This window comes from Gouania willdenowi, chromosome 19, assembly GCF_900634775.1.
Source record: "Gouania willdenowi chromosome 19, fGouWil2.1, whole genome shotgun sequence".
Taxonomy (NCBI): Eukaryota; Metazoa; Chordata; class Actinopteri; order Blenniiformes; family Gobiesocidae; genus Gouania; species Gouania willdenowi.
Window position 1 is genome coordinate 871338 of NC_041062.1, and position 18671 is coordinate 890008.

General features: G+C 37.1%; 1 protein-coding gene across 1 annotated transcript in view; it reads left to right on the forward strand.

Annotated features, from left to right (window-relative positions):
* The window catches only part of LOC114481094 (zinc finger MIZ domain-containing protein 1-like), a 132524-nt gene that overhangs the window by 37662 nt on the left and 76191 nt on the right, over positions 1–18671 (forward strand). Inside the window, 1 exon segment of the mRNA XM_028475477.1 lies at positions 709–808. The gene's annotated coding sequence lies outside the window, so the exon portion shown is untranslated.

The following is an 18671-nucleotide window of genomic DNA, read 5'->3' on the forward strand; positions in this document are numbered from 1 at the left end:
CAAATGTATTTAAAGTAGTCTGTGACCAATTTCAGAGTCATCGTGAACTCTGGACTTACTTTTAATAATCAGGTCAACTATGTTTTAAAAAAAGAGCTTCTTTCAGCTGCGGCTCCAACGCTATAGAACGAGCTACCTTTAAATAGCTTTAAATATCAGAGGCCAATTCTGTTCCCATTCTTTAATCTCTTTTAAAAACACATTAGTTTGCTTTTAGCTCCGTGTGACTCAATGTCATTTTTAACAGATATTGTCTTTTAATGTTCAGTGTTGTATTTCTTGTATATATTTAATGTTTTATTGGACAGCACTGTTTGAACGTGCTTTAGAAATCATTTGGAATTGGAATTTAAATTAGGTGGTTTTTCGGTGCTGGTGATATTGTTGATGAATAATCATCTTATTTTTGAATTTTTTAGGTGTACTTATTGCTTACTTGGTTTTTCTCATCCATATTCTGTGCCAACCAGGCTAAGTGCTAAGCTAAAGTGAAGCTCGTCCTAATAGGCTTATCTGTCCATGAGTGTGAATGTGAACTTACTATGTTGCTGTTGTTCATGATGATACTGTTAATCCTGTGAAGTGTCTGCTGTTCTTCTTGGTACATCCTCCACGGTCACAGGTGCATGACGGAATATGAATAAATGTATATATTTAAGTGTTTATCAGTGAATTGTTTGAGTTATTTGTCTTTGTTGTTTGTCTCAGGACCTGAGGACCCAAAGTGCTGGAGTTGGTCTCCGTTTGGTGTGTGAATGGGTGGGGGGGGTCCTTTGTGGTGACGGATCAAGTGTTGAAAACAGTAAAGGTGAGTAGTACTTTTCATTTATTACTTTATATGTATTCATGGTGGGACCAGCAGAGCCACAAATGTCTACACGACTGACAGATGTTCAAAAAAAAACACAAATCTACAACACACTCCTCTGAATGTAATTGGTTTGGCCACTGTATTATACAATATAGCTATGGATTAAGAATTGGGACATCCAGTACACACACACACACGCACACACTAAATAGATAAGAGTGGTTAATCTTGATTAAAGCAGTGTGAATGTTGAGAAATATGTGGCCCTGACAAACAGCTGCCTGCCACAAAGCTGAGTGGGATAAACCAGAGTGATTATTGTGGAAATGTCAGGCGAGGTAGACAGTTACCAAGTCAAACAGAGGGGGATGTGAGATGAAGAGGGACATGACATGAGCGCCTCACGTCTGCGTTGTCGCGCTCGTTCCCTCACATTTCATCCACAGACATTTCCTTCTACTATTGCTTTGGTGGACAAAAAAAATGGCTGAATTTGATGGAAAGGCTGCAGTCAAGCCTGGAATAGAGATGGTGATAGCCACGAACAGACATAGGCAACTGGCGGTCCTCGGTCTAATTTTATGCGGCCCCCAAAGTAAATGTACAAAAAGGCAGAAATATACACAAAACAAGAGCAATATTACATTAAAAATACAAAGAATTACAACATTGCAGGAAAATACAGTAAAAGATGAGAGAAAAACAGAAAATACTCAAAAAACACACAAAACTACTACAAACAAGCAAAATGACAACAGTAATACACAATAAACATATATTTTACAGGAAATATACACAAAAGGACTACAGAAATGCACAAAATGCCTCACAACGAGCAAGAAAACAACAAACATACACAGAATGAGAGAAAAACACACAAAATTACTATATTTGTTCTTTCCTGTATTAAAGCTCAGATCGCTCATTATTCTAATGCTGACATGACTGTTGATCATGTGACCCTCTGATTAAACAAACACATTTTTGCGGCCCCTCTGTTATAAAAGTTTCCTACCTATGGCCACAATAATCTGCAGAAAGGAAATATTAGAGAACATTTAAAAACTGCCCTCGCTGGTGATAGAAAAATGTGATAATCCAAAAGTTGACCTGGCGTTATAGCAACTGTTCACGTCTGATTGTTGCAAAGTTAGTTGTTTTCTGTGACACCAGAGCAAACTCTGAGTAATTGCTTTCCTCTGTGAAATGTAAAGGTGCAGACATTCTGTTAAAGGAAAAAAAGGGAATGAAGAAGGAAAAAAAAGCCCTTCCTGCTCGTGGTCTCTCTTTCTCTCTGTTCTTGTGAGATCTGGAACTGATAAGTGAGAGGCCTCTGGTAACTGAACAGGAAGGATGGAGGGTCTGGCCCCTGAGCCCCCGTCTCTGCACACATGTCCACCTCCCCTTGCTCAAGCAAAACAAAGAGGTTTGATACTAAACTTCAGTTTTCAAAAACCCTGATGGAGAACGTCCACCACTTGTTGGAGGTAAACTTCAGTGTAAAAAACAGAAAGGCGTGTGATAGAACTAAACAATAAAAACAAGAACTTAATGATGAACAAACATGTTACAGAGCCATTCAAGTTCATTAGCTGTGTTTCCATTACAGATCTTTGCAAAATAAAAGAGATTTTTTTTAAATGTCCACAAAGTATAATTTACTATTCAAATGCATTTCCATTAAACGATGTTTTGGGGAAGAGCCTCGTAGCTCCTGTAAAATCTCATCCCTGCAAGACTTCGCCGCAGTAATAATTTTAAAGTCTAACACTAAGAAATGTCCCGTTCTCCTCTTCTGTCCACAGGAGAGAAGTGGTCATGTGACCAGGTACGTCACGTCCTGTGATGTGTTTCCATAGCGCTTTGTGACACATTTCAATATGGAAATGTCTGAAATTCCTCCTCATGAAAGCGTAAAAGCTTTTTTGCGATATTTGAGTGTTTTTTGAAATTCAGGTGTTTTCATTTCCAGTTTTTCTTTCGCTATTTAGATTTTTGGAAACACAGCTATTGTTCCTTCTAAAAATGGATTATAAGATGACGATGAGGATCTTTCCAGATCATATGTGTAATTGCTTGGAAACAGGACTGAGGAGAGAAAGTGGTCAAAAAAAACTCATATCTCGAGACAAACAGATTTGGTCCAGCAGCAGGAAAACACCCATCGTATTAGATCAATTCTGCCCAAGTGTCCAAAACCTTGTAGATACAAGACGATGAATACAGAACTGTCATCAATAAACAGCACTTAAGCTCATTGGTGAACCTTGAACACAATAAAAAATGATATCAAACAATCAACCAAGGCTTTTACACTATTATCGACTCAAGGTTTACTGTTAATGAGTTTTTAACAAGTCAATAGGTGATTGTTCCTGAAGAGCACATCATGGCTGCTATGGTGTAATAGCACCTGAGCATCCGTCTATTTTTTATCATTGAGCTGAAATCCTTCACTCTTATGATCTTATGGGGATTTCTACAGTTTAAGCTCCTATTGGGATTTTCCAATGCATTCCAACTTCTATTGTTCTCAATGCTTCTTTTTAAATGAGAGTTTGTGAATGTTTGGCAATTATTTTTCAAGGTTGAGACTTCAGTGGAGATTTCAGGAGATGGTGTTCTCATGAGAGAATGCAAGATAACGTGTTGGGGTGACAGCTGAGTTATTAGCCCATTAGTCACAGGAGAGGAATAAGACATGGATGAACAAGGCATCCGTCAGGAAAGCGTCTCTTTTCTGCAAGATAGTCTCCCTGGAATCTCAGAGGTTTCCTGCACCCATGTAGGAGCTGGAGGTCCGGGGTCAGAGTCCCACTGCGTTCTTTGGTTGCTGATGACCTGGCTGCCTGTCCTAGGAACAGAGGCAGGACTACTAAAAATAGATGTGGCTTCATCTCTCTGCTTTCCCATAGATGCAAACAAACATAGACATATGCAACCATGATTTTACATGCACGGCAAAATACTTGTCCAAGCGCGTGTGTTGGTAAGAGCTTGTACGAGCTGCTGGTAATACGTAGGTAACATGTCAGGGCCTGTTTGACTGACAGGGTGAAGGCTGCAGTGTTTATATACAGCACAGATGATGTACAACAAGAAGAAACCATTAAGCAGCGCTTTGCTCCTCACTTATTTGATCTCTGTTTATTTGTATTTCAGTTATGTGCCCAATTGATAATTAATTACAAATATGGTGAAATTAAATAACTGAGTTCAGATAATTGACTTTGTATTTGTAATTTGTTCCTTTTTCTTTTGTATTATTCTGTTTTATAATGTATTGCACTGTTTTTATTTTTCTGTTTTTATTGTAGTGTCTTTGGTTGGCCTGAAAGGCGCTTTTTAATAAAATGAATTATTCTTATTATAATTGAATATAGAATTCAATAACAAATTGTCAAATATAATTTAACGCATAACTGGGGAACCATGTTACAGTTCTATGTTATGTAGTTAACAATCAAGCTCTCCTATATTTTTTACCATTTAACATCAATATGAAAACCTATATTTTCATTGATTAGGAAGCACAATAAGGTAATCAATAGATTGGGAAGAAATTAGATGATAGATATTTGTTTTTAGTGTATTTTACAGCTGATTTAGGACCCGTTCGCAATAGAGATGCTAACAGAAAGCTAACACAAGAGGATTGTTACGTTTTACAAGTTTATTTCTTAAAGGCTCAGTAATTGGGATTAATTGAATTTGAACTTTTGTAATTGAGAACGTATTGGAAAAAATGCTGGTCACCGTATTCATAATTTGATTGTAATTGAACATGGATAATTGGAAGACAAAATTGTAATTAAAAAATGTAATTTACTCCAACCCTGGTGCTGGCTCGAAGAAAAACTCTAGTTTCTAGGGATGTAACGATTAATCGTAAGGCAGTTAAAAATCGATTCATAGGTATCACGATTCACATCGATACTGTGAAAATTGAATCGCAGTACTTTTATCCAGAAGTGTTGGCGGCGGGCGGAATCTGCTAATACTTTCTTTCTGGCCGCCTTCTACTTTTAAACATGTTCATAAATGATTCTTTACCCCTTTAGCACCGAAAAATATCTGTAATATTACGTGAATATCTGTAAAAGTCACGTTTTTCTATTAGCTCTGTCTGCTAGCATAGCATCTCTTCTTCACTGCTAGAATTTCTGCATGCCAACCGACCACTGGGTTACCAGCGCCCTCTGCTGGTCCAAACAAATATCTGACGTAAATATAGTGAAATTACTGTTTTTTTTTTTTGTTTTTTTTAAGTCCAATTGTTAAGGCACAAAATACATTTTCATTTGCACTTGTAAAAAGAACTATTATGCAGTTTTGCATTGTTTGCTATAGAACCAGAATTTAAATTAATAGGCTTATTCTTCATTTGTATTATTCCTTTATTTATTTCATTCAAGATTTATTTTTAGTTAAATTGCATTGTTTTGAATAGTTTATCAAGGGATTATTTTGACAATGAAAAATTAAAAGAAAACAGTATAGTTTTTTTTCCCCAAAAAAATAAAGGCACATTTTTCAGTCATTATTTGTCTACAGTCCTATTTTATAAAATAAATTGTGAGAGAATCATATCGTGAACCCAATATCGTGAATCGAATCGTATCGGGAGTTGAGTGAATCGTTACATCCCTACTAGTTTCTATAAAAAAGGAGTTGTTTTCTTCCCGCTGTCGCTAAATGCTTGTACATGTGGATCTTGTTTGTTATGAACTTTATATTTTGTTAAAAACGCACTGAGATGACTTTGTTGTAATTTGCACTATAAAAATAAAGTGCAGTAGAGTTGAGTAGTAATTAATAGTATTAAACAAATAGACCTTCTTCTATGAATGAAAAATGAAAGCTCATTTACATACTATCCATGACAAACTTGTCAATTTCTTACTTGTGATGAATAGCCTGAAAAATCTTTGCTTTACGAGCCAACACGTTAATTAATGACATTCTCTAATGTTGTAAGAGTGTTTAGCATTGAGCTGTTCCTGGATCCTGAAGTGTTTACCTTGATACTGTTCCATGAAATATGACGACATTAACCTTTCAAAAGCCTAATGCTATTACATGACTGCAATGCATTTAGTAAGTAAAAACAGATACTTGGTTTACATTAGGTTATTGTTGCAGAGTATGACCACGTCCTGACAAGCTTGACCATGTTACACGTTTATTCTGACAAAATACCAAAACGCTCTTTTGGGTATTTCATAATGTTGTTTTTCCTTCCTGTCAGTTCACGTTTAAACATACAGAAACTTGAAATCTTACAGTTTGTGACATTGTAATGTATTCCAAGCATCTAGCATTTTATTTAGCTAAGACAGGAAAACCATATCATTATCTGTGTTTCCATTACCCTCAGAATGTGCAAAATCTAAATAGCTCAATAAAACCGGTGATGGAAACACCTGCGTTTAAAAAAAACACTCAAATATTGCAAAAAAGACGTGACGTACCTGGTCACATGACGCGGTACGTGTAAACAGAAGAGGAGACCCAGACATTTCTTAGCATTATACTTTAAAAAGATCAATTATTACTATTACATTAGACGTGAAACAACAAAGGAATACAGAGTGTTATAAGGAGGTTTTTCTTGTGGAATGAGATTTTACGGGAGTTACGAGGTTCCTGCTCCCTTGTCAAATGTCATTTAACACAAAACAGTGGAACCATGTTACAGTTCTATGTACAGTTCTACACATATGTAGTTAATAATTATTAAAATATGTTTCATAACAAGCTTTACCATATTTTACCTTTAAAAAAATATAGAAATCTAGCAAAAAGGCTCAGACGCCCACAGCATAAATATTAAAACCTTTATTTTTATTGATTATGAAGCCTAACAAGGTAACCAATAGATGGGAAATAAATTAGATGATAGATATTTTACAGCTGATTTAGGACCCGTTAGCATTACAGATGCTAACAGAAAGCTAACACTAGAGGAAGGTTAACTTTTATTAGGTTATTTATTTCAGGCTCAGTAATTGAGTTTAGTTTAGTAATTGAGAATGTAATTCTATTGACTTTTTGAAGATAAAAATTAACAGTAATTTACTTGTATTTGGAAAAAAAATGTTTGTCACTGCAATTGTGATAATTGCAATAGAACATGGACAATTAAAAATGTAATTGTAACTGAAAAATGTAATTAGTTTTATTGTTATTTTGTCATTTTATGTTTCCTTTGCACTGTTTGCTGAGGATGAGGTTGGGTTTTCTCGGGAAGGAGGAAGGTTAATTCTGAGCGAAAGGGGGCGGGCAGCAGCAGCAGCAGGGTGGCCATGAAACATTCATGCACCTGGGGACTCTTTGCATAAGGAGAGCAAGCTGAGCCAGTAATGAAGTAACGAGCACAAGACTTTTAATGACTCTGTTTGTCTTTTTATGAGATTAACTGTAGCCTGGTTTCTTATATAAACTGCATCAAAAGCCTAATTGCATACTGTGATATAGTGAGGACTTGTTGGTGCCGTGTGCTGCAGTGCAGAGTCTTTTTGGTTGATCTAATTGTGGTTAGCTGCCAGATAATTATGTCCACAGCTGGTTATAGCTGTAAAAAAAAAAGGATAGCAGCAGTAGGTGTGTTAAAACTGCTCCTTGATCGATTAGCTGCTCTTCTTGGGCTCCTACTTTTTTTTCCACTTGGAAACGATATTGATATTATTATTATTATTATTATTATTATTATTATTATTTTATTTTTTTTTTTTTCTTCACGTTAACCCCCCCGTCTGACGCCCCTGACAACATGGCACCAAGTGTGGACGTCCACGATTATGCTGACTGAACATTTGTTAAACCCATCCTGCACCATGGGAGAGAGGAGGAATTGAACGATGAAGATGAGAAGAAGAGAGGAGTAATATTTAGACAGCTGCACGTGTCGTGTATCTCTGTCAGTGGTGGGGGGTGGGGTGGGGGGGTTATAGCAGCGAGGAGATATTTTGGTGTCCTCAGTTAGGCCTCAGACAAACTACTGCTGCAGTATTGATGTCACTGCGTCCTCCTGACAGCAGCCTGTAAATCACCAGTCACAGTTATGTACAGATTTACAAACACCTGCTACCTCAGCCCCGTATCATAGCGCTGCGTAATCAACTTGAGCAGAATAAAGTGAGAAAAACCTCTTCCAGCATGTTTCTAATGTTTCTAATGTAATGCACTAGAGCAGTGGTTCCCAACCTTTTTAGGCTCTAGTCCCCTCTTTGTCTGATTACAATATTTTGCTAAGAAAACTATTTAAAAACAAATATAGAGCATAATAATAGAATGATAACACGTTTTAAAGAATCTCATTTTGTAAATAAGTGGAAATTTAGTGCAGTGGTTTTTTTGGATCGTGACCCCATTTTGATATCAAGAATTTGTGGTGACCCCAAAGACATTTTTTAGAATTAGTTTTTGATCATATTTGAGCTCTTTTTTCTTTTTCTTTTTACATGCATGTTGAACAGGTTGTTTTTTTTTTTTAAATGAAAGTATAGAAATAAGGTAAACAACAATAGAGCCACTGAAAGAATAAAATAAAAAAAGGCAGTAGTGAAAAAAAAATCACAATTGTAATCTTAATTTATTATTATTTTTTTTTAGTCTACTTAGTGTTTTTAGTCTTGATTATATATATAAATATAGTCTTAATTTCTTTAGACTTCTTAGTCTTGTTTTGTTTTAGTTTTTTTCCAGTGGTCCTAATCCTCTTCTGTAAATACTAAATTGTGTGTTGTTTTAATAAAAAAAAAAAGAATGATTATTTAAAAAAATTCAAAAATCTACCCCACATGGGGTCCTGACCCCAATGTTAAAAAACTGATTTATTTTCCTCTCTCTCTCTCGTTTTCTCGAGTGCCCCCTGTAGTGCTATCGCGTACCTCTCGGGGTACGCGTACCCCCATTTGATAAAGGCTGCACTAGAGAGCTGATTGTGTCTGTCTCAGCACAGTAAAGCAGCTGGTCACATGTCTGAGGATGGCAGCTGATGGCTCTGATTCACTGCTAAAGCTGGATGCTTCACAACGACTCCACTCATGGGAGGAGGTCAACACGGAGCTTGTTTGGATCCATCTCAACCATTTTGCTGTAACTCGTCTTTTCCTGCATTGTTCTACTGTTTGGTTCCAGTGGGCGTGGCCTGTTTCCTCTCTGCTGACCGCATTGTGCACGTTGCAATCACTTACCAACACTAGTTGTCTTAAAGAGGACACCAATTGACCACTCCTCTATGACACTACCACCCACCATGACTACTACTCTCTGTTGTGGGAAGATCTCTAGCCTCCCAGTGAATGTTGACAGCATTTTTCATCAGCAAATTTAACCCAAAATTGTCTTTCTAAGATAAAACTTTATTTGAATTCAAAATTTCGAGATTTATATCATATTTCGCCATTTTGAGAAAAAATATCGTGATATGAGTTTTGGTTCATATTGCCCAGCCCTAGTAAATATTCAACTCATCTGCGTAAACAAGTCCTGAGGCTCTTTTAACTTACATGTATGTCAGGAAATCATCAAACCTTTAGCTTCATCTATGTGTAAATACATAGAAATTGACTATAAAACAATAATAATCATATAATCTTATCCTCCTGATGTTGTTCACATTTTCTGAACGCTTCAGGAGAAACAGTTTATTCTCATAACCATGTATTCACCGCTGGGGAGTCTTTGTTTTCTTTTTTGCCTGGTGACAGAAAATGAAATTACAATATTAAATCTCTACCTGCAGTCACTCTCGCTCCCCTATCACATAATAACATGTGCAACACCAGCAAAGCGGCCCCTAATTACTGCTGGATATTAAAGCAAAGTCTCTTAAGACACTGACCTCGCTTTAGCCAATCACAGCACAGCATGTTACTGGGTTGATTCGAAGAGCAGGAAGGTGTTTCTCTGTCTGACTTTCTGTAATTTATACTGCACTCCATGCTTCATGACATCTGTGATGTGTTTAGATTAATTTACTGTCTAAACGTTTCATACATGACGAACATCCAACCGTTATTCATGATGAAAAAAACTCACACATGGCTTATTCTTCAAAACTGTCCAAATGATTTATAAAGCAGGTAAAGGTTCACTTCCACAAGGCTTACAATAAAGAGAGAGAAGATGAATATGATTTTAGAGGAAACTAAGATACAACATGTTAGAACAACAGGTAAAATGATGAATATAACAATATCAAGGGTTCAGTTATGAACTGCCTAAAAGATGAAATAAAACAAAAGCATAAACCAGTTTAAAAAGCTTTTTTTAATCATATATATCATTAGTAAGCAGAAGAAAGAAGAGCAACAATTTAACCTAGGACACCAATAATATGTAAATAATGGTATAAAATATATTAATACCTAATGAACATAATAATTTATATATTGCCACTCTGAATTCAATTGATTACATTTGTGTCGTAAATATGAAATAGTTTATTATTAATATTATGTACATATATACATTCATGTGTAATATAAGTTAAATTCTTGTGTGTGTGACAACAATAGGTACAATATGTATAAGCTTTGCTTCAACCTACACACTTTCAGCGGAAGAATTACACAATTATGTGTTTTTGTCTAATTCAAATGAACAATGATGCAGGGCTATGTGTATTTTAGTCATTTTACACTATCTGGAGGATTTCAAACACGCTGGATTCATCAATAACTATTTATTTTACATGGAAATGAAGCAGTAAGTGATCTGTGCCTCTGATTCACAATATTTACATTTCTGTCGCCACAGTTTAGCTTTTAAAGTACGAGGAAAAGGTTGAATTTTATGAAGACAAGTCGCTGACTCTTCACTGACCTTTAAGGAGACACTTAAATAACAATAAAAACCCCTTTAGTGTGAGTTTCCTTTGATTTGTATTGTTTTTTAATAATACATGATCACCTGAGTACGAGCATCAGTCAGTTTCCAAAAAAAGTTGTACATTACATTCAGTTGTGTTTGTATTACAACAATAAAGAATGCATTAATGGATTAAGTGGCTTGTTGCAAAAAACACTCTGAAGCACCATGACCTTTTGTGTGTATTAGCCGTAAATAATGCTGAGGTTACTGACTCTAGTTTCATCTGCATTATGTTAATGTGATGAGAACGGAAAGGCAAGGGAGGCTAGTTGTGCACGTGGGGGGTGGGGGGGTGGTTGGGGGAGCTACGGGGACTCGAGCACAAGTATCATCATGTAAATGATCGGATGGCGTGCTGATAAACAGTTTAGCCAAAGCTAAATCAGACCTGACCTCCAGTGACTGGTTGGATTCAGATGCGGACTCGTCCTGTTTTGATATTTCTCTCTATAATCAAATGTTGTCATTGAGTCCCTCCTCCACCCCCTGAGAAAACATGCCTTCAGTCTGAGCCGTGTGTTTCCAGTCACATGGGCCGCAGTGCTGGAGAGTCGGCGTGTCTGTCCTGGTATTTCCTGAGGCTTTGTAAACATTGGTACACACGCTCTCCCACAGAGTCTTTCTTTTTCTCTGTGTCACACACACACACACACACACACACACACACACACACACACACACACACACACACACACACACACACACACTCTTACTATCACATTTAATCTAAAAAAACAATTGAAATATATTTCTGAAAGTAAAAAACAAATTTAACAGCAAATTAGTTACATTTGGTCTATAGTTAAGCATATCGTACTTTGCGTCTGTGAGGTAGTCTCATGTTTCTGAATTTCTGAATATGTTGCATCACTATATATACATGAAGTTTCTGATTATCATACTCAATGGAATTACAGCTGATAGTATGCTATAGTCTGCTGCTAATGCTAACTGTCTATTTTAAAGCAGCAAGAGCTGAATACAGTTTGTGAGAACATGCTGATTTACATTTCATACTGTATTTATGTTATTATAACCTATAAAATACCCCTGCCGACATTTAGTCACATGTAAACTGATACTTCACTTTTCACACAACGTCAAAGACATGGCAATTAATACACATACAGTACAAGCACCTTTTTGAGATGAATTTGTCACCATTACTCACATTAAAAAATAGCTGGTTGCTATTAGTTCAATACGAGCCATGAATAAATACGTTCATCATATTTTTGTTGGATTGAACTTGTCCATTGTTTTTGCCGCTGGTATTACAACCACTTGCAGCTTGTGGTCAAAGTTTCCTGCCATAGAAGAGACCGGAAACACAGAAGGAAATGTGGCTTTATCTTACACTTCTCTTGCATTCAGTGGGACAGGTGTTTGGAAACATTAACGGTTCATTCTTTCTGTAAAATTTATACTGTATGTGTGAAATACAAAGTTTGTGCAGAAATATAAATACAATCCTTGTTTTTTTTAACTGCTATACACACTGATTTTATCAAATTGTGTTCAAGTACAGTTTTTAAGTTTCCTCAGATTTATCTTGTGCAAGGCACCAATATTTATTCCTTTAAGAAACACTTTGATGCTTTCAGTGTTGAAAAGACTTTAAAAAGTAGCAAAAACCAAAAACATCTCGACCTTTACATGAATTGAGCGCTGTTTGTATCCTTATTTTTGTCCCTTGGGTTATCATTTCAAAAATGTCATGCTAGTGATAGAGTTTTTAAAAAAAAAAAAAAAAAAATCAATCTCTGGATATGCAGTGGGATTAAAATGTGGAGTCACTGTGGGGGATGTACAGTAGCTCAACTGAAACCCTCTTTCCTCAAATATTGTAATCCCCATTTCTTCTGCTTTTTTTCACCACAAACAGCTTTAATGTCTTTATTTCAGCACAATATTCTGGGCAGAACAGTAGCTTGTTTGGTCTTTTTAGTGAATTATTTTGGAATTGCGGTACCTGTTTATCCTCCACAGGGTTTCAGGAGCCACAGAAGTGAAGATCTGGAGTTGTAGACATGTCGTTATTACTCGGCTAATTTACGTGGTTGCAGGAACACTTTGAGGTCCTGTTTATGGTTGGTCTGGGGGAAAGGGGTCAGGAGGATGTAACCATTTAACCTTTAGGACACCAGCAGAGCACAGAGGAGGAAGTCATTTATTTAGTCTTTGGTGATAAGCCTGGGTGAATGGTTAACTTTCCATTGATACCAACACAGATTTCACCATCTACTCCTCACATTCTTTGTTATACCATTCAACTGATATGTGTGCTTGTTCCTGCTGGCTTGAGAAATAGTTTTTTAGCTTTGCTTTTTTAAATAAAACTGTGCTTGAACAGAACGAGGCCATCTTTGTCTTAATAGGTTTTTACCTTGATTCAGTGACTAACCCTGATGGAACCTGTTGGAGAAGCATAGGGAGGATTCCACTTGCTGGCATGTTCATGCTGCTCCTGTGTTGTCTAGACTTGATAACAAGTATGACACAAGACAAGGCTTTCCATTGTAGAAGCTGCTTTTTTTTTTTTTTTACAAAAGTCATTATGCTGGATCAATGCTTCTCAGGAGGAACAAAGAGCCAAACGCAGACATCCAGGATTGTGTCAGAAGACGTAACCGCCTCAGGCTTCTTTTTGGTTCATTCCCCCACTCCTGCAACTATGAGATGTTTTTTTTTTTAATTCAGTTTGCTAAATAAATTTAAAAGCTCTAAAAACAGATCTGTAAAACAAACAAAAAGAGTCTATTTAGTCTGGTATGATAACTCTTCTGATGCCGCCTTACACAGAAGTCCATGTTTTGAATAGAAGACGCTGTAATTCTCTATCCATCCATTCATTCATTCATTCACAAAACTCATGCTCCACAAACATGTTTCCACTTCACTGTGGGGCAAATGTGCCGTTCATTGTCACAGAGTCAAATGAGAAACTCACGTTAACCTTACACACCTGTTTTCAGACAATGGAACTGAAAAAGGTTCTGGATCAAAACTCACATGCAAATCACCCTCAGACCACCCTCAGGGTCTTGTTTCTGGAAATACAACGTACAAATTAGAAGAAGAAGAAGAACTCTGAAGCATCGCCATTAAAACAGACGAAGAAGAAGAACCCAGAAGCGGAGAGACACAAAGAGTTTTAAAAAAGAAAAGATGGAGATGTGATGGACCAGGAGCTGGATGGACAGATGTGGGCAGTACAGTCCGTCTATTTTACAGCGGTCCTATGGTGTTCGTGCACACGCAGTGTGAGCGTTTACGGTAAGCCGGTCCGTGGCACTGCTTCATCTGTGAGATACCCTCACGAAGAACGACTGGATTTATAACATGTTTGATTTTGTGATTTTTGTGAGGTGTTCATTGCTTCTCGTGACCCCATGTATACTACACGATGCACAACATGCAATTTACCAGAGACTCACACGATCCCACAAAATGAGCCAAAAACTGCACAGTGTATGTCTGCCTTAACATGCACTTGATAATTTAGTAGGTATTAAAGGAGCATAGAGCAGGATGTATAAATCTGACTCATTCTCTTTAGTTTAAATGCTTCATCAACCGTTAGCATTAAAAGACTTAAAATGAATGTTTATTTTTTCACAAATCCTGCCGTACGCTTCTTTAAGTGGAAATGAGCTTTTCTCCTTGCCATATTTAACTTCTGTTACTATAAAGTGTTGTTCTCTATCTCTGGAGCATTGCCTCCTGAGTGAATATTCTATCTGGTTTTATTGGTAGTTTTTTTTTTAATTTTTTTTTTTAACCACTTTGTTTTTATTGTAAAGAAACACAAACAGCCTAGAACCTTTTAGATTGACTATTTGTGTTGTTTTATTAGTCAAAGGAGATTCATTGTGTGTGGAAAGCCACACATCATGACTGACTCTCTTTGTCATCATTCTGCGGTGGTTCCATGTGACAGCAGCATGTGTACGTATGGACAGCGCATTTAGCCTTTCTGTCTTCTCTGCTTCATCTTGAAGGTTTTATACCCACAGGTGAAAAAAAACATCTCATTTTTTGAGAATCCTGTTAGAAGAGTGGTTTGGGGTAAAGTGTGCATGCGTTTTCTAGTGATGGAACAGATCTGGATAGTCTGAGAAGTCTCCCTCCATCTGTCTGCATGACTGCGTAGAACATGGAGCTGTGTGGTGGTGGATGTGCTCGAGGGGCTATAGGGGCGAGTTGGAGGGGAGCAGTTGAAGCAGTGTCGTGGTGGTGGTGGAGGTGGGGTGGGGTGGGGGGGTTGTTGCTGTAAATAGCCCACCCTGCATTAAGAACCCACATGCTGGGGCTGCTTTCTGTGCAGTCCTGACCTCACCAACTAAGCCGCCACTCACATTTCTTCACAGCGCGGGGGGAACCGTGGAAGTCAGTGCCGACTGTTTCTCCACTTTATCCAGGTCAGATCTGATCTACTCTCACTAGTAAAACACTGGCGCTCATGACCCCAGTGACCCCGACGCTGCCAGCCAGTGTCAAAATAACACAAGCAGCTCTGCTGAGTGCCTGCTGCTGTTATGAAATCACGCTGGCCTCATTTGGGTTTTTAAATATCTACACAGGGAAACATTTTCAGATCAAAACAAAGTGCTTGCTCGATTTGATATCCGCCTTTCTCCACATTAAGCTGTTATAAGAGAGTTTGCCTCGCAGCGTATGTGCAGCGTGTGTGTGTGTGTGTGTGTGTGTGTGTGCTTGGAAGTAGGTCATTGATTTGGAACTTGGACACTGATTATGTGTTGGCCTAGAAATGGGCTATAATCGGTGTCTCTCATACCAAAACAGCTTTTCATAAGTGGCATTTATTTCAAGGTCAGGAATCAGTTGCGTAATGATGCCACACATTCAGACAGATTTATTCATCTCTTTTTCACTTTCAACACATTTGTGTTTCTGGACTCTTCTCATGTGTTCGCTCCTAGACAAAGGTTTTAAAAGTCAGGTGAGAATCTCTATAGACACGCCATGTTCTCGTCAAGATGACGGTATGTTCTTGTTTTGATGCCATTTCATTTATTGTCATTCTGTCGTGGTACACATCCAACCAACAAGCACACAGACAAAATACAATCAAAAAATGACATCAGTCACAACAGCTGCACACAGAGATTTTTATTATTTTTACAAAACACTTTATTTACACAGATTTAGTTTTTACAATTCAATTCAATAAAGTTCTAATGCATTAAAAACCTCAGCTGGACAATAGCTCAGTAAAGGATGGTCCCCTCAGTCTGGCTTGGTTCTCAACTGCTTCTGGTGGGTCCCTCTGTGGCCTCCCCCCCATCCCCCCCCACCCACCCTCCTTCTCGCACTGCTGCCTGTCATGGCTCACTACATCAGAACAAAATGATCAGCTCTCACCTCCTCATGAACACGGGTCATCATGGTAGCCATGCTAAGGCTGGGGCCTTGGTATTAGATAGGGGTCACTGATACATTGGGGGGGGGGGGGGTGGCTGCACAACACTGCAGAAGTCAATATTGTTTTGGCTTTTTACAGTGCACACATGTAAGGGTGCTTCACTTTTATTTCTGATATTGTTAGCAATGGCCTTAAGGTTAGCGGTTTTGTGGCACATGTAATTTAATCACTGCTACTCTTGAGGAATTATTGGATATGTGATCTGTTATGACTTCTCTACCTATAAAAGAAAAACACATCCAGCACCTTTTCTATAGCAATCATAATGTCATTAAATCTAATCGCAATCACCGTAATAGCTTTTAAGATCAAATACCCAGGAGCAGTTTTGACAAAGTAATCCATTCCCAGAAAAACAAACACCTCCTCTTTCCCTCCGTCTTTGGCTTTGGCTGAGAGGGACGAGCAGTCTGTAGGTTTGGGGTGGGGGGGGGGGGCATTAGGAAAACAGAAGGACCTGTACATTTGCATACCTTTTTAGCATGTGGCTGAGGCAGCCTTTATTAAATTCAACCCCCCAGTGGGGTGGGTCCAACGGTGGGGGGAGGGGCACACGACCTTACAGCGAGGAAAGGGGAGGGGTGATCTTGTCTTGGCGACAGGAGGCACCATCTGAGGCGATGGACAAATAATGTTTCCAGACATTAGAACAAGGTGGTAGAAGTTTTGTTGTTCTTCTTCTGTTCTGTATAAAGTCTATAGTAGAATTTGTCCTGTAGAAAAGAACCAAGTCAGTCCTGCTAAAACCATTAATCAATTACAATTAGCTATTTAACTGCTAATTATTCAATACAGGAACTCAAGTACTTATAGAGTGAGTAATGACCGGCTCTTTTCAGAAAAAAGGAAGGATTACATTTTTTGCCGATATTGTAATAACACAATTTACGAAATTAACTGATAGTGATATTTACATAGACCCCTCCCCCCGACCAAATTTTATGTCACATAATATATGTATTTCCATGGAAATAACAGGTTAACGCTACTTATAATGAAATGTTTTCCCTAAATAAACATCATCAGTGCCTATTCAACCATGTAATGGAAAACATGTCATATTCGTTATTATTATGCACATATCTGTGCAAATATATTACATTTTATGGCCAATAATGGTTGATAATATTGGTGGGCTGATAATATCCCCATCTTTAGAATAATTTTTTTTTTAAAAGTAGTAAAATATCATAGTAATAATTTTGTCCCACCTTGACATTATTTTAGCAGCAGAACGTATTTTACAGTAGATCACAAAGGGTTGATCTATCCACCGTACATACATCACATTAAGCACTTCTTCTTATCTTTCCCATCGGAATGTTTGACTTATCTGTGGGACACAACGACCTACATTTAAAGGTTCATTTTTTACTTCAATTTCAGCAATTGACGAGAAGGGAATTGACGATCTTCCAAAATGCTACTTTTAAATACAGCTAAAGAGTTCTAAATGTTAAATAAAATTACTGTAGTGTAGTGTAGTGAAGTAGTCCTATATGGGTTAATAAATGCCAGTTATTGCAATTTAATTTTGCATTTGTTTGAGATTAGATCAGTGAAAAATATACACATTTGCATGGTGATGAATAAAGAAATGTGCAGTTTATTTTGGTTTAAACAATTCAAATGGTTCATAAGAACAAACTATAAAGTTAAAATATATATTGACAATTTAAATATAAGAACAAGAATTTGTATTTTGACTAATTTGTTTTTAAATAAATTAGTTACATCTCAATCTTTGATTTGAGGTGTTTTTTTTTACCGGGAATAGAATTAAATTGTTGGTTGTGTTTATCCTTACACCCCTAATGTTTACTAGAGCGTTTCATTATATAAATTATATAAAATATTATTTTATTACTCACCATACTTATTTTATTATATTATATAAAATAAGTATGGTGACGTGGATGTGTATGTATTTTAATGATTTAAATTGTGTTTTTATTTAAAATGTAACCAATCTGTTCTGCAAATTCAGTTCCTGTTTGCAGTATTTCTCTGATTAATATTTAATCTGATCTTTTAATATATTTAATTGACCGCTGCATCATGTTTAATGTCCCACCTCCACGCTCTGCTCTACCTTAGCGTGTATCATAAACGTGTATCATAAACAGTGGTTCACGTTCCAAATATGGACCAGTTTGATCTCAAGTGGGCCGTAGATTTTATGTGGGAGGAAAAAGAGCAATTTTAACGTTATTGTGCTTCAGTTTTCAATATCAGTCCTTGCAAAATCTTCACTTAAAATGATTGATTTTGTAACCAATTTTTATGTAATTTTGTGTAATTATTTGTGAGAAATTGCCTGATTTTAATTGATAATTTAGACAATAATTCATGTTTTTTCTGTCATTTTTACAGTTTTTCTGTGGGCTGAATTGGATGCTCTAAAGGGCCAGATTTGGCCCCCGGGCTTGGAAATCTTGAATTACAATCTGTAGTCATTACTAGACCCCAAAATGATTTTATGCAGTGTACCCTGTCCCTGCAACATGTTGATGATGCAGATTATCATCATCACTA